This window comes from Puma concolor, chromosome C1 (genome assembly GCF_028749965.1).
Source record: "Puma concolor isolate L17-30 chromosome C1, mPumCon1.1.hap2, whole genome shotgun sequence".
Lineage (NCBI taxonomy): Eukaryota > Metazoa > Chordata > Mammalia > Carnivora > Felidae > Puma > Puma concolor.
Genome location: NC_141674.1, coordinates 167,420,706 through 167,437,034, shown reverse-complemented (window position 1 = coordinate 167,437,034; position 16,329 = coordinate 167,420,706). Strand labels below are relative to the sequence as shown.

General features: G+C 39.2%; 1 protein-coding gene across 18 annotated transcripts in view; it reads right to left on the bottom strand.

Annotated features, from left to right (window-relative positions):
* Positions 1 to 16,329, bottom strand: part of OSBPL6 (oxysterol binding protein like 6) — a 213,549-nt gene that overhangs the window by 112,822 nt on the left and 84,398 nt on the right. For 17 of the 18 annotated variants that reach the window (XM_086718971.1, XM_086718972.1, XM_086718973.1 and 14 more), the window contains exon 2: positions 4,261 to 4,452. The exons of the other annotated variant lie outside the window; for it this stretch is intronic. The gene's annotated coding sequence lies outside the window, so the exon portion shown is untranslated. The remainder of the gene's footprint in view (positions 1 to 4,260; positions 4,453 to 16,329) is intronic. 18 annotated transcript variants of the gene reach the window in all.

Here is a 16,329-nt window from a genome sequence, read left to right as displayed (position 1 = left end):
CAGGAGCCAACTTGAAGGGGATCCCAGTGAACCAAGGTTGTACTTGAGCATCCAGAAAAAAAAAAATCACCGCAACTAATTAAAACATAATATTTTTTAAATCCATGAATATATAATGATACTCAAAAAAAAAAAAAAGGAAACTCTTTAATACCCTTTGAAAAAACTAAAGTACCAACTCTAAAACTGTCTATTAAAAAGGAAGTATTAAGCACTTACTCTGCTTTTTCCTGTATGACTGTATTTCAGGGTAAAATACTAGTTGATCCAAATACATGATGTCTACTTCTAATAGCTTCAGAATAAAAGGGAGATGGATAGACAAATCTGGGTGTGTGTATGGGAGTTTACTATACTATTCACTGTCTTTTGTGTAATTTGAAATTTTTCTCAATGAAAGGTATTTTTTTAAGTAGAGAAAAAAACAGCAAAAGATGAAAAGATTCTTAACAAATCAAAATTTCCTTCTTCCCTACCATTTCATTTATGAAACCTCTGATATTAACAGTATACTTTTCTTCATTCCCAATTTTACTGAATATGTATTTAACATACAACTTATTTTTCAAAGTTGGTCTAAATTTTTCAGATTAAGGGGGTGACCATTTTTCTAAAACTTCACCAAGCAGAATGAGAAAGACAACGTACAGGTGGAGGACTGGTCTAGGGCATGGCCTTTATCCCTGGACAAAGGTTCTTTCCTGATCCTTTGTTTCCATTCTTGTCATCTCATTGAGGTTCTTCTCACTCCTCTTCCAGTTGGCTACTGGCCTGCTCCCTTCGCCTTGGCCCCTTCAGCATTTTAGAATGAGATGCCTATTGAGCAGGAGAGACCTCCTTCAGAGAGACAGAAGAGGAGGGAAAGCCCAGGAGAGGAAGAAAGGGACAGGTAAAATGACATCCGCCTTACCAGTTCTCATTGGATAGTCTCTCCATTGCCACTACCTGAGGGAGGAGTCTCAAGACCCTCAAAACAGATAAAAGGGAACAAACATCAGCAAAAAGTGGAATACTTTCTCCTCTATCCATGTTCTCTTTGCTGACTGATTAGTTGATTTATTGAGTTTACCTTTTTCACAACATTTCAACCTGTTTTTATGTCAATAATGACTTCTAAACACCCCCTACTCCATTTTTTTTTTTCAGTGCTGGTTGCCCTTTCCTCAGGGAATTAAGTGAAAGGGAATAGAGAGGTGATACCAGGAACTCCAAGAAAAAGAGGCAAAGGCGCTTTCTGAAAGCTTTCCTGAATATACATGCGTACAAACTAATTCCTGTGACAAAAGAACAATATCAGATAAACACATTTCGTAAAGGAAATGAGATGCTGATCACTTGCATTTCCCTTTTTAAAAAAAAAGTTTAATTTCCGTCTTATACAGTCAACGCACAACTTGGCAAATATGTGTGGGAACAGATTTCCACTTACTTTATTTCCAGGAACTTAAACCTGACAGTCAAAGGGACTCATGTACATTTCATCTTTGCTTGTGGTCAAGTATCAAGAGATCCTAAGCAATACTGACCTAAGAGATTCCATAAGACAGAGCAAAGCAATGCAGCCAGGCCACTAAACCACTCAAAATAAACATCCAAACCAGCTGGCCTTCTTTCCTGTTTGCTTCAACATTAAAAATCGGTAATCTGAGGCCTAAAATCTGTTTAAGTAACAGCACTACCTGTCTGAAGGTAATTGAGTTGTTGGGACAAGAACTGCTATTTTAGGATCAAAATCAGTTTCCTCCATCTGTAAACTCTGATCAAATAATTCATGTTTGAGTTTAGCTAATGCAGACAGAAAAGGACCCAATGATTTGAAATATCTTCATGGCTAAAGTTCTTTATTACCGTACGAAAGTTTGATTCAGTATCAAATTAACAGGAATACCCCTGTAAATAGTTCAGCTCCTAACAATAGACAGTGATCAAAGATGGGGAAAGAGACACTTTGTGATGAACTACAACCAATGTGCTTGAGGGTACATCTGATTCTGATGGTGAGATTTCTCAATGTCAAAAGTCCTACACAAGAAGATGGCACAGCATTTTGCTCACTGAATCACTCTGGTGTCCAGACTGAGTAGGGAGCTGGTCAATGGACTCTAATTCCTATGGGTGTCATTCAAAAAGAGGCCAAATCAATGAATCAGTTTTGCCTCCCAGGGACCGAAACAGAAAGATTAGGTGATAGAACCCTTGGGTCATGAAATATCAGACTCTGAAATGACACCCTGAAGGTACAGAAAGAAAGATTCAAACCCCATCACCTTGCAAATGAGATTTCCAAATTAAGAACAACGCACCATTCCGATTTTGGAAAAGTCTTCCTTCTTCACTGGCAAGTTTGGGAGATATCAGCTTAACCTCAGAAAACCACTATTTTTAAAACACACACATTGTATTGTATTGTATTGTATTGTATTGTATTGTATTTCTATTTTATTTTATTGAGAGAAAGAGAGCACAAGTGGAGGAGAGGGGCTAAGGGGGAGAGGGAGAAAGAAAGAGGGAGAGAATCTTAAGCAGGCTCCATGCTCAATGCATAACCAGACACAGGACTTGATCCCCATGAATCTGGGATCATGACCTAAACTGAAACCAAAACCAACTAAGCCAGGCACCCCGCAAAACACACACATTTTATATAAAGTAATAAAATGCCAAACAAGAATAAAGACTAACAGTGTGTGATGTGTAAAGTACATGACAGTGACTTCATGAAAGGAGAGAAGAAACTAATGCCTAAAACAGGAATCTTGACAGCAAAAGCCTACAGATGCCAGGCAGGTAACATAAATCTGTAAGGCTGGTTGGGTTAAATATGTAAGGAATGGTAAAGATTAGCAAACTTCAGTCTTTGGAATAGTAACAAAACCAGATTTTTAATCTTTCAAGAGAAGCCAAGTATCTGATTTTTTCTATGAAGTTTCCAGACCGATCAATGTTGGCAATTCATTCAATTTTAAAAAAGAAAATGTTTACAGGTTAAGAGATTATAGTCTAAAATTTGACCTATGGGCCAGCAGTTTGCAAGCTCTGCACTAAAATGTAATTTTATTTTATTTTATTTTACTTTATTTTATTTTATTTTTATTTTATTTTAACATTTATTTATTTATTTATTTATTTATTTATTTATTTATTTATTTATTTATTTAGAGAGCGAGCGAGCATAGCAGGGGAGAGGGGCAGAGGGAGAGAGAGAATCCCAAGCAGACTCAACGCTCAGTGCGGAGCCTGATTTGGAGCTTGATTTTATGACCCTGAGATCATGACCTGAGCCAAAATCAAGAGTTGGATGTTCAACCCACTGAGCCACCCAGGGGCCCCTAAAATGTAATTTTAAATAATGCAGTAATAAGCAGAAAGCTTCTCACAGAACAATGACGACACTAAATTACTGAGCCTTGGTTTCTGCTCTACCAAGAAGAACCAGTCTGTACAAAGAAAGGGTCGGAGGATATCAAAATAACCATGGTGTTTCCAAATTACAGATGTCTACATTATCACCACCACCACCCCTGTGTCCCAGGGCAAATAAGAGTTTGAGAAGAGGACACACAGCTTGTGAGAGCCTCCCAACAACTTTCATGGTACACCCTCCCACTCTGGGGGTCACTGACCTCAAGAAAGTAGAAAGCTTTGCCTAACTGGGAGGAATGTGTCCAAATTGTGAAGGCCAAAGTCACTGAGCCTAACATATCAAATAGCATGTGTGAAGTGGCTCTGAAAATAATAACTGCAAATATCAAAGATGACAAGGAGCCCATAGTAAGCATTGCTGGTATCATAGTTCAGTCTCTTGGGGGGAAAAAACCTACTTGTTTACTATGAAAGATTATAAAAAATGGATGCATTTTAAGAACGTGTGTATGCATGAATGTATTTGCATATACATATATAATGCAAGCAGGGTTGTCATTTCATTGCTTAGGCTGAAATCTGCAGCTTTATTATTTCAGAAGGGAAGGGGAGTGTCTTATTTCCACATGATGCCAGACTGCAGATAGAAAAAAGTTAACAAATACTTTAGCATGTTTTTCTACTTCCTATCCTTAAAAAAATTTTCAGTAGAACTTTTTATCAAGATGCCTACACATAACCAGGATTACTCTGTATTGCTTTTAGATCAGATATACACAAAAGAAGATATAAAGAAATAACTTCCTGTCATTTGGTAATGTCTCACTAATCTTTTAATGTGATTACTGCCTAATCTAACCCCATTTTTGATCTTAAGCTTGTGTTCTCCTAACTCACCTTGTAACCAGGTGTCAAAGTCTTCCAGGTCAGCGTTAAGGTAAAAGCTGTCCAAAGTGTTTTATCCTCTGATGTCGGCAGCTTTTCCCCTGGGAACTCCGTCTGTCTATTGACCCCAGTGGGGTTATCTGGTCAATGACAGGAGAGGCTCCTTGATTTCTTTCTCTTGCTGTTTTGCAGCAACGGGCAGAACTGAAAAAGAGAGATTACACTCACATAGTACAACTCCACATAATCCGCATGAGTTTCTCAGGGGGCTGCCAATGACCAATCAGGAAATTCCTTCCAATTTATCTTTTGAGGTGAAAGTTCATTAAGGATGGTGTCTCAGATTTTTACCTCCTTTGCTCAGTCTTACGTAACCTCAAAGATGTAGTCACTGAACTCAGCCATCAGTAACATTCATAACTCCCACCTCACCCAGAGTCTGGAGCATGAAAACTCTCAATTTATATAGCAAATATTTTCTAAAAGGGGACAAAGCATATTTTCCAGAAACATGTTTAACCCTCCATTTAAATGTAAGCCTTAGTTTTTAAAAACCAGTAAGTATGAAGTGGTTTCACCATATAAGCATATAAATGCACTATCACTGTTCCCTGATAAGGACTCATTAATAGTCTGCAATTTGCCTTACAGAGTACAATTGCCAAACTCCTACAACAATCCTCTAGTGAAAGAGCTGACTATACTACCGAAGAATACAATTTTCAACTTGACATTATTTCTCAGAAGGCAGAGAATATTTTACAAGAATATAAAATATGTTCACTTTAAGGCAGAGGAAGAAGAAAAAGGAGGAGGAGGAGGAGATTCAGAAGAGGAAGTAGAGGAGGAAAAAGAGAAAGAGGAAGGAGGGAAGGAAGGAAGATAGAAAGACAGACACACAGACCTATTCTAAAGTAGAAGCTAAATTAGTCACTCTGATCCTGAAATGTGACAGCAGTTTCCTTTGAGCAACCTCTCTAGCAAGCTCGTTTCTTCACAAGTTAGCTTTAAAAATTACTCCCCAGGTTTGATTATCTTTCAAGCCTGTTCTGTCACTCAGGTTTAGTTTTCTTTTTACCTATGGAAAAGGAAAAAATAAATGCACACACACACATTCTGAAAGACAACGTCTTCACGGAAGCGCAAAAGATTGATGTCTACTCAGGATCCTATGCTGTGATAGCTCCTGCAAGTATTATTTTTCTAGGAAAAAAAAGTGTGTGGGGCAGGGAGGGGGGGGGTTCCTAAATCCCCCTACATCTCTACAAAAAATGATTTTTAAATCTCTATTATGTTGTAAGACAATTCCATGCATCTTGTAGGTCCTAAATAAAATTTACTTGATGTCTGTAATGAGGACATAAGAGAACGAAAGCCAGGGTCCATCAAGATTATTTTTGTATGTTCAGCATGACATATTTATTTTCTGCAAACACTACTCAATCTACACTTTTTTTTTTTTAATTTAATGTTTATTCTTGAGAGAGAGAGACAGACAGAGCATGAGCGGAGGAGAGGCAGAGGGAGAGAGGGATAAAGAATCTGAAGCAGGCTCCAGGCTTTGAGCTGTCAGCACAGAGCCCGATGCGGGGCTTGAAGCCAGGAGTGGCAAGATCATGACCCGAGCCGAAGTCAGACACTTAACCGACTGAGACACCCAGGAGTCCCTATGCTCTTTAATCCCATATAATTATAGATAGACTGAATATGGTCAGCTACAGAAAATCCCCTGCCCACCTTTTCTTTGCTCTTTTCTATGGTGGACTCCGCCAAGCTTTGGAAAAGGAGGGAACACTGAAAAACGAAAAGAAAGAAGAAAAGTATGGCGAAGAGCCCCCTGTGCTACACTGCAGTTCTTTTCATCCACACCCCCCTCCCCCAGTCCTCTTCCCTAGTCTTCTTCTCCACCTCTTACCATCCTGTAAGGGCAAGTAGGAAGGTAAAGAAGAACAGATGACCATGGGGTAAAATCAAGGTTTCCTCTCCATCTGCTTCCTCCAGTCCTGCTGCAGAGGCCAGGGAGAAGGTAGGTGAATCTTACTAACCATACTCAACGAATTCCCAAACAGTGTGTGTGTCTTGTTGCCAGCTTATGTAACTCAGACCTTGGCCCAAGGAGCATTTTTGCACTTCATTCGTCTCTTTCTCCATCTCTTTGCCTACGCATCCTTCAAAACCTAGCTCAAAGCCACAACTCTCAATCAACGCCTTTGCTGATCTTCTCTACTAGAAAGAAGCAACTTCTCATCACACCTGGTACTTTGGTCAATTTTATTGGTATACAGCTGTCTTGATCTTACCTGGTGCTTACACCTCTTACCCTCCCCCCACCCCCATCAGACTGTATTGACTCTGAGGAGCAAGGACTGGACCTTAGTTCCCTGCACAAAGTAAGTGTGAGTTAAAAAGTGAAACTTACAATGCTTCTATTTATATGTATGTTGTAAGAAATGAATCTATTATTGTTCCTTTTGTGCAAAAGTGTCTATTTGCATACAGTGTGTATGCAAGGTCATGGAATAAATGTTTTGGCTTGTTCTTTTTTTTTTTAACTTTTTAAAAATGTTTTTATTTTATTTTTGAGAGAAAGAGCATGAGGAGGGGAGGTGCAGAGAGAGAGAGGGAGACCCAGAATCCAAAGCAGGCTCCAGGCTCTGAGCTGTCAGCACGGATCTGACACGGGGATCAAACTCACAGACGGTGAGATCATGGCCTGAGCCGAAGTCGGACACTTAACCGACTGAGCCACCCAGGCGCCCCAGCTTTTGAATTGTTCTGAGACTATAATGAATGTTCATATGGGCATTCTGTGCAAATTCCGAAAGACATCCTTTGTGGGAGCTAACCAATCTGATTAAAAATTAGCTCTATTGCTCTGCTTCGGATTCTCTCTCTCTCTCTCCCCCCCACTCTCCCACTCTGTCTCTCTCTCTCTAAAAAATAAATAAAAACACTAAAAAAAATTGGCTTTATTGGGGCACCTGGGTGGCTCAGTTAGTTAAGTGTACGACTTCTGCTTGGGTCATGGTCTCGTGGTTCATGGGTTTGAGCCCTGTGTTGGGCTCTGTGATGACAGCCTGGAACCTGCTTCTGGATTGTGTCTCCCTCTCTCTTTGCCCCTCCCCACTCGTGTCTCTCTCTCTCTCTCTCTCTCTCTCTCTCTCTCTCTCTCACACACAAAAATAAATAAATATTAAAAAAAATTAGCACTCTATCAATACGTGGTTCAGATATAATCAATCATCCCTGATAGTTACTGAAGCCAGATATATTAGGAATTGTTTTAATTCAGCTTCAAAAACTTGATTAGGACAGAAAGATTTATATCATCACATTCAAGTTACAAATTACAGGTGACTCACAAAATATATTGTTTTATTAAGAAACCAAGAAGTTAACCAAGTGGCAACTAAACTTTATTTTAATTAAGAAACTACACAGGGTTATCTTCTCTTATATATAAACTGTGTGCAGGGCAGAAGTTCAAAGGCACTAAGCTTATAAAGTTCAAGTCTGATTACTCCTTGTGACAACACATACTGAAGATTAATTCTTAAAACTCTTGCTAAAAATATACTCAGAGAAGGGAAGAGGTCATTTCTTTTTAAAACTATAACCAAAATGGATGATTTAAAAAAAAAATTATATCTGGGTTTTATCAAAACACACAAAAAGAATCATGTTCTAATTTAATGATACATTCTGCAAACCAAAAAGGCTCCTGACACCCTCCACCTAAGCAATTAGTAAATTAAAAGTTGTAAAGGTTGGGAAAGCTGATTCAAACAAAGCCTTCTATATCAACCAATACTTGGGTAGGAGTCTCTGAAGAATCTCATCAGGGAGTTTACTGAATTTGGCAAAGGTTCCTTCTGAATGGCTCATTCAGGAAGCAAATGATCCATTATCTTTGCAACAGAATTTTTCCTGTAGGTTATGACTAATCCTCCCACAGCCTGAATTTTGCCCACTATACACCATGTTCTCGTCCAGCACACTCCCCACACATTCCACTCATTTCTTCTTCAAGCCCCTCAGAGCATATGACGTATTCTACAGAAGACCAGACTGTCTTCTGTAGCTACTAAGTTAATGCATAGAATGCAAAATGGAGACAAGATAAAGCGAGCTCCACCATTCCATAAAATACTAAAAAATTAATTAATTAATTAATTAACCTTAAAATAGTAAAGACAGAAAGACCACCGGAAGAGTATTTGAACAAAGCAGTCTACATAGCAAAGTCCATTTCACAACAAAAATAAGTGATGAGACATTATTGACTATTTTCTGTACATTAGGTGGCCCATTGTTCTGATTCAATGCCTGTATCATTTTCACAAAGAAGAATTGGTCTTAATTTAGGGTTAAACGTCCTAAATTGTTTTCCCGGAAAACTAGCCTCAAATGTGGTATTAAGACCTTTTCTCATTATCTTGTTTACTTTGTCTACCGTCTGCACTAAATAGTTGGTAAAAAGATCTTGCCATTTGCTATTTTCACCAGCAGCAAGGTTTAGACAAGAAATTGATTTTCCTCTTCTTACCTGTGATAATCCCAAGTACACTGAGGATTTTTACACTGTGTCTAAACCCCTGGAGAATAGTTTTAGTGCCACAATCCAATAGAGTTTATGAAAACAGGCTGTGCTGAGATAACTTCCTGAAGATGAAAAACAATCTTTAGGCACTTTCATCTAGTAACTACTGTGGTTTTCCTGTCAATAACTGAAAAGCTGATTTATAACTTGGAAAATTTATCTCATCTCATTAGGGCTACCATATATCAAACAAGTAAAATTCACCATTTGATATAACACAGTTTTCATATCTGCCACTAAGCATTGATTGATTTATCCACTCAACAATAAGTCGATTGTGTAGCTATTATATACAAACAGTCAAACCAGACACTAAAGAAAATGTAGAAGTGTAATAAACAATCAACAAAGCTCCTTCCCTTAAGAAATTTAGAGTTTAGCCATTAACAGGAGAAGGTATGTGAATTATCCTTTTTAAGTTACAAAAGCAGAAAATGTATTGTGGATATTCATGGCATGAAAATATCAATTCTAGCTTGGAATTTATGAGGTAGGTAGAAAGCAGACCAGAGGAAACTGCTCAAAAGAGAAGGCATCTGAAAGACGAATGGATTCAGGCAAGAAATGGACAAAAGCAGACACGGATAAAGGACATTTCAAACAGTGAGGAAAAGTGTATGAAAAGTAACAGATGGGAAAGGGTAGACTGCAGTTCCAGTTCTCAGAGTTAAGGTACACAAAAAAGGAGGGGGTGTGGAACCTTTATGACTTTCCACAAAGGCCTCTGTGGAAGGTTTTCAGTACTAGTAAAAGACCAGATTTCATCAGGTGAGCTGTAGAGAACAGAAGTGGAGTTCAGAGCTGGGAGTCATGAGATGATGCACCAATGGGGCTAATCCAGGAGAACACATTCGAGGAGAGAACCCAAAGGCAAGAGAGGACCTCAGAAGACATCAGCAGCCCCAAAAGGAGGGTGGAGCTACCTGGGAAAATGGGCCTTCAGGAGGGTCAAGCGAGGAACTTGTATTTGACAGAGCAGAATGTGATCCTATCTGGCCTCATGTATTTCTTGTCTTAGTAAAACAAGGGGGAATAAAACGCATCCATTTTTTTCAGAGATATCATTGAAGAAATATATGGTCAACATTAATTAACTGAAATAATTTGACACATTTTCTTAAGAATTTGTTTAATGTTTATGTTTGAGAAAGAGAGAGACAAGAGTGTAAGTGGGGGAGGCAGAGAGAGGGAGACACAGAATCCGAAGCAGGCTTCAAGCTCTGAGCTGTCAGCACAGAGCCTGATGTGGGTCTTGAACTCATGAATGGTGAGATCATGACCTGAGCCGAAGTTGGACTCTTAACGAACTGAGCCACCCAGGTGCCCCACTTGACACATGTTCTCAATGTGTTATAGTTCAATGATCTAGGCCAATTTTTCCAGATTTTTGTTTGTTTGTTTATATCTAACTTGGTTTAAATTGACATGTATTTCGGGGCGCCTGGGTGGCGCAGTCGGTTAAGCGTCCGACTTCAGCCAGGTCACGATCTCGCAGTCCGTGAGTTCGAGCCCCGCGTTGGGCTCTGGGCTGATGGCTCAGAGCCTGGAGCCTGTTTCCGATTCTGTGTCTCCCTCTCTCTCTGCCCCTCCCCCATTCATGCTCTGTCTCTCTCTGTCCCAAAAATAAATAAACGTTGAAAAAAAATAAATAAATAAAATATAAATTGACATGTATTTCTCTGAGGATAGGGAAAGCATTATTTTTCCAAACCCCAAAGGACACGCACAATTAAGGACCTGATATCCATTAAGCATTTAAAAAAAATTTTTTTTTTCCAAATTAACAGCTTTGTCAATACTGACAAAAATTCAGATGACTGATTATACAGGTAAGAATTCTAATGATGTATTACTTAAAGGAGTCTTCAATTTTATTATTCCCTTGCCCAACTTCTGTTTTATATCTGAAAAACAAATATCACAGAAGCCACTCAATGGTTCTATTATTCAGTTGGCTAAAATTTTATTTAGAAACTCTACAGCACTATAAATGTGCTTTGGACATATTCTGATTTTCCAAAAGCAGTATGCTATATAGCAGGAGTCAGTACTTTCTCTGTGAAAGTCCAAATCAGTAAACATTTTAGACTTTTAGGTTTTGTGGGTCACACAGTTGCAACTAATCAACTCTGTGATTGCAGCAGGAAAGCAGCCAGAGGCAATATGTAAATGAAAGAGCAGGGCTATATTCCAATAAAACTTTCCTTACAAAAAACTGGTGGATTCCATTCAGTCCTTAGACTGTAGTTTGCTGACCCCTGCCTAGCAGATAGCCCAGCTGTAGCAATTTGGTGTGATTTCATTGTTTTTTGTTCCTCAATGTACATAAGTCTGATGAAGTGATAAAAAAAAAAAAATTACTCTGAGAAAATGGGCTCCAAAGAAAATCTCTACTACTAGTGTAGTGATGAAAAAGAAAACAAAATGGAGAGGTTCTAAGCAGTGATGGAATTAAGTAAACAAGAGACATTTTGGGTACATTAGAATAGGAATGGGGAGTTTGGTGATAATCCCAGATCACCCTAAGAGAGACCAATGTATATTCTAAGAGGAAATATGAAAATGTGACTCATGAAACCATTTCAGGAAATGCTCCAACCAATGCCCAAAATGCTCATTCCCTGGGAGAAAAAACTTCAGTGAAAGCTTTACCTATTAAATAAGAAAATATTTAAGAAATGCATGACTCTTAACAGAATATTCATGTGAGAGAAAGCCAGGGAATTTGGAAATTTATGGAAGTCTCAGATCATGCTTCCTCCGTGAATTCTGATGATCATACTATATTTACTTCCTAGATCCAGGGGAAAAGTAAGGAAATACTGTCTTTGAAGCTTACCAGGCTATATTTAAATCTATAGAAAAGTTATGACAAAAACTATCTTAACTCAGTTACATCAGTTTGATGATGCTAACCACTAATTCAGCATTGAAGGTGACTCACTAACTCTGTGAGACCTTGTGCAAGTTACTTTACCTCTCTGTGTCTTGGGTTCTGCATGTGTGAAATGTGGCTCTGTCACAGAGGTGGCAGAGGATGAAGCAAGCTAAGGCATGTGAAGGGTTCAGAACAAACTCAGCGCACGGGAAGCGCTCACGTGCTGTGATGCTTCTGTGGCTCCCCTGAGTCTCTTCTCAGCAGCCAGCCTTACTGCTGCTCTTCAGGAGCCCTTGCCTTCTCCTAGGCTCTCACTGGGTGGCCCTAACTCCAAGGGCTTCAACCTACCATTTGCTATGGAGACAGTTAAATCTCTCTCCAAGGCTGACTTTTCCAGACTGCATTTCCAACTGTCTGTTGGACATTTCCACTGGAATGTAGCACGGGCGCCTGAAACTCCATGGGTCTAAAAATTGCACCCCTTACCTTCCTACTCTTGCACCCTTTCTCTTCTTGTCTCCAGCTTTTGTTCGTGACATCACTATCTATTCTTAAACCAAGCTAGAAACTGCAGTTTCTTTTACCCATTCCATTTGCAACCTTCCCGTGTAGCTCATCCCAAGCCTGCTCACTTCTATTTCCTACCTTCTTTCACCTTCTTTAGCCATCTCAGCGATCTCTGGCCTTGACTATTTGCATCTGCCTCTTCATTTCTCTGCTTCCTACCACTCTCCCTTCACAGACACTTCCTGATTCTCAATTAATCTCTATGGCTTGGGGGAAAGGGGTCTATGGACCTACTGGTAAGCATCAGAGCATCTGGGAACCCTCTGAAATGATATAAAAATTTGTGAGTCCTTGATCAAAACAAAGGTCATCGTCTGAGAGAACAATTTCAACTCCTCAGCGGAGTACAATCTGCAGGCTTCCACTGTATCTTAGTCACTCTGCTCATCTTCCACCCTGTTCTAGATACACCGGACATCCTATTTTGGATGCACATCCTCCAAACATGCACATTGAATGCCATCTCACCTCTGAACTTTTGCATATGCTGTTCCCTCTACCTGTGGTGCTCTTTTCTGCCTGTTGAACACCTGAACATTTGAAGTCTTGGCTCAGGTCTCAAATGTGATTTCCATGAAGACTCGCCCAAGGGTCCAACTATGTTGTGCAGATGACAAAAGAGACACTAAATAGATTTGTGGTGTCTGTATATCATAACACTGGTTTGAAATTTCTTAAATTCAAAGCTTCATACTATACAAAATAAATAGCCTTAAATGTTTAGACACATATTGTGTTTACTTAAGTCTACGGACATGCTTGCTGGGTGTCCTTGGATTGTAATGAAATCAAGAATAAAGACCCTGGAGTCCAAGTGCCTAGGTTTGAATCGCAGCTCAGTTACCAGTAAGGGGACCCTGGGTCAGTCACATAGCTTCTCAATTTCATGACCCATTATGGATGGAGACAGTAACAGTACCTACTGTTTAGGATTATTCTGAAAATTAAATAAATCTATACGTATAGCAGTTAAAGCTATATAAGTGCCTGCTATTATTATAATTATTTATTGAAATCAATGGCAATGGCCAGGACCAGAGGTTCCAAAAGATCATCACAGAGTAAAACTAATTGACCTTGCCATATAAGCCTCAAGCTTTAGTCAAGAGTTAATTAGCCAGAGAATACTAACAAAGATAGCCCTTTTCACTAATGTTTTTATCAATTGAAAAGTGTTTCAAAACTATCTGATAAAATTCAGATATTTTTTCCTGTTAGCCTCCAATAGCTAAAAGTACCAGCTCAGACTATTTCCAAGGCACATCACAGGTAGGTTAAAATCATTCCTCTGAATAGAAAAAAAGACCAGAGCTACTCTTTTATGGGCAGCAAATCAATGAAACACCTCACTGCTTACAAAGTGCCCAATATGAAGGGAAAGCATGAAGTAGGAAATTGGGAGAAAAGATAAAGGAGCTTAATGACTCATAATTCAAACAAATCAGCTTGTTTGCCAGAGAAATGGGGTATTAGACATTTTAGCACCACCCACCTGGCCGAAAAAAAAAAAAGGCTGTGAAATGTAGATCCTAACATCATTGAACCTAAGGAGGAATCAAAATAAGGGCATGCTGTAGTGATGTAGCTGGCTTCCACCTTAGCTATAGGATTATGTGATATATTTAGCACTGTCTCTGTGGAAATTTTTCAGCCAAAAAAAGTTATTTTGACCCATACCACAAATATGCAATTGTATAACAGCACTTTTTGCATTTTCCCACAAACTGCCAAAAGGATAACTTTACTCTTTATTAATAATCATACTTAAGAGTTGGGCCTTAAAGTAACACACTTGTGTAAGTATTTGAAACTAAGGAAAAAGAGAATAAAGTCCAAATTCCTTATTCTACCATTAAAGGTCCTCCATGACCCAATTCCAACAAACTTTCTGGCTTTATCTTCCATGACAGGTTTCTTGAAATCTTCAACCAAAAAGAACTCCTAGCAATTCCCCCGCCCCCTCCCAGGCACACCCACTCTGTGTGCTTCCTCTAACTGAAACAGTCTTCCCCTTACCTCAATCCCATCCTTCCTTTAAACCCTGTGTGGGTGACATGGAGTCATTTCCTATGGCTCAGCTAGAAGTAATTCTCCAGGTTCTTAACTCTCATAGTCCTTGCTCAGCACCTCTTAGACTTTCCTCAGTCCATCTTGATCAGAGTTCTTGAGACACGTGTCTTTTCTTCCCCAAACTGGATGTTCTTTGAGGGCAATATCCACACCTCCCTCATCTTCATAAGCCCAACTGCACCATGGCACATCTGCACATGGCAGGAACTCAGACCTTTTGCTAAAGCTTCTTGTGATTGATCATTGACACCAAATGGATGGGAACATACTTTGACATACTCAGACAAGCTTTAAGGAAAGTCTTCAGTTTAAAAGATATGCAGCAAGCCTTGTTTTCTCATGAAGTTGAGAGATGAGAATTTTAATGCTACTCCTAGGGCAAAGAAACCACCATGTACACTTACCATCCAGCGACTTGCCTACAATTACTAACAGCAGTACATTAAAAGCTTCCCTTCTACTCAGGTAACTGATAACGTACTTTCTTTCAAGTTAGAGAAATCACAAGGTAGTCAGTTCTGTGTTTCTTCTACTATAGACTCAAAACACTGGTCACCTATGGGCTTTGGTTAAAGAGTTCTCAAGACCTGTGTATATAATGATAATTTCAATTGTCTTATCTCATATGCCTTCAATGGGAAATATTCAAGGACCAAAATGCAAAAATCAGAGAATCTGATACATAACAGAACCCAAAAAATGCCAAGAGAGGGAAAAATTAATGAAGGAGCCCCTGAACAAACCCCTGGCAGTCTGATACTGCTTGGGCACAGGTTCACTAGTCCTAACAGGCCACTTGGATGGCATTAGGTCAAATGCTTATTGGATCACAAAGGAGAGGCTGACTTCGCTCTGGGCTGATGCTGCAGGGCTGTGCTGATCCGTGCGTTCTTGCCAGACCTCTGGACAGCTGCCTACTGTCTGCAGTCCTTCTTTCACAGATGACATTTCTCTGCCTACTCAGTTTACAAACTGTTACATAAATGAGTTCTAACACGCACTCCTAGACATAAGTAATTTTCCTAAGCCCCAAATCCTGAAAGAGTATGTGACCCAAGCCCTAAACCCACATGAAAGAACAGGCTTACAGGGATGGCCTGACTCAGAGTTGTGCTAACGGGAAATTTCTGTTGAGTGCTCTATTTGATATGGCTTTCATATCAATGACATTTGGAACACTGAGTCTCCAATATCACATTGCCAGCGTCTCTTGGATTACTGGAATGGCAACTGAATCCTTGGGGCAGATAGCAGGAGACTCTGTTTTATCTTACTTGCCTTTACTATTGCATATGTTCTTTTAAAGTACAAATATAACTACCACATGCAAACTGAAGTCAAAATAAAGTTAAAAACTTACTTTAACAAATTAAGTAAATATCGTCAGTGGTATCATCATAAATTACACAATGGCTTAAATGATAAAATAGACCCTAAACAAATATAAGGTTTGTATACTCCATATATATGGCTCAACTGAATAACCCTGGCCTAATTTATCTTCAAGGCATTCTCTTTTATCCCCTATGCCACTTTGATGGAATTATTTCAAGCTGCCCCATTTCTTAGGCCTCTTACCGTATCAATTCATCTAGGTTTCTATTTGGTTTCCACAGTAACTTGCTTGTTTGCTCATGAGACCACAAAAAAATAGACAACTAAATCAGGCCTATTAGCATTCTTATGACTAAAGTTTCCTGTATTTAGATAGATATAGTATTGTCAGTAAAATCAGAACAAATTTTAAAATGCTAAGACAGTGAACAATGCCATCCATTACAATTCAAAACTTTTTCTGGCAATTTAATTTGATGCCATAGACTGATTAAAAACAAACAAACAAAAAAGGATGGGGAAGCAAGGTGGACCATGTTATCACAGAGCGGCAACTTCCTTGAAATTGAGTGCTTCCTTTGGGCACACGTGGCAGCCTATGGTATCATGGAAAGAGCATGGAGTCTTGGAG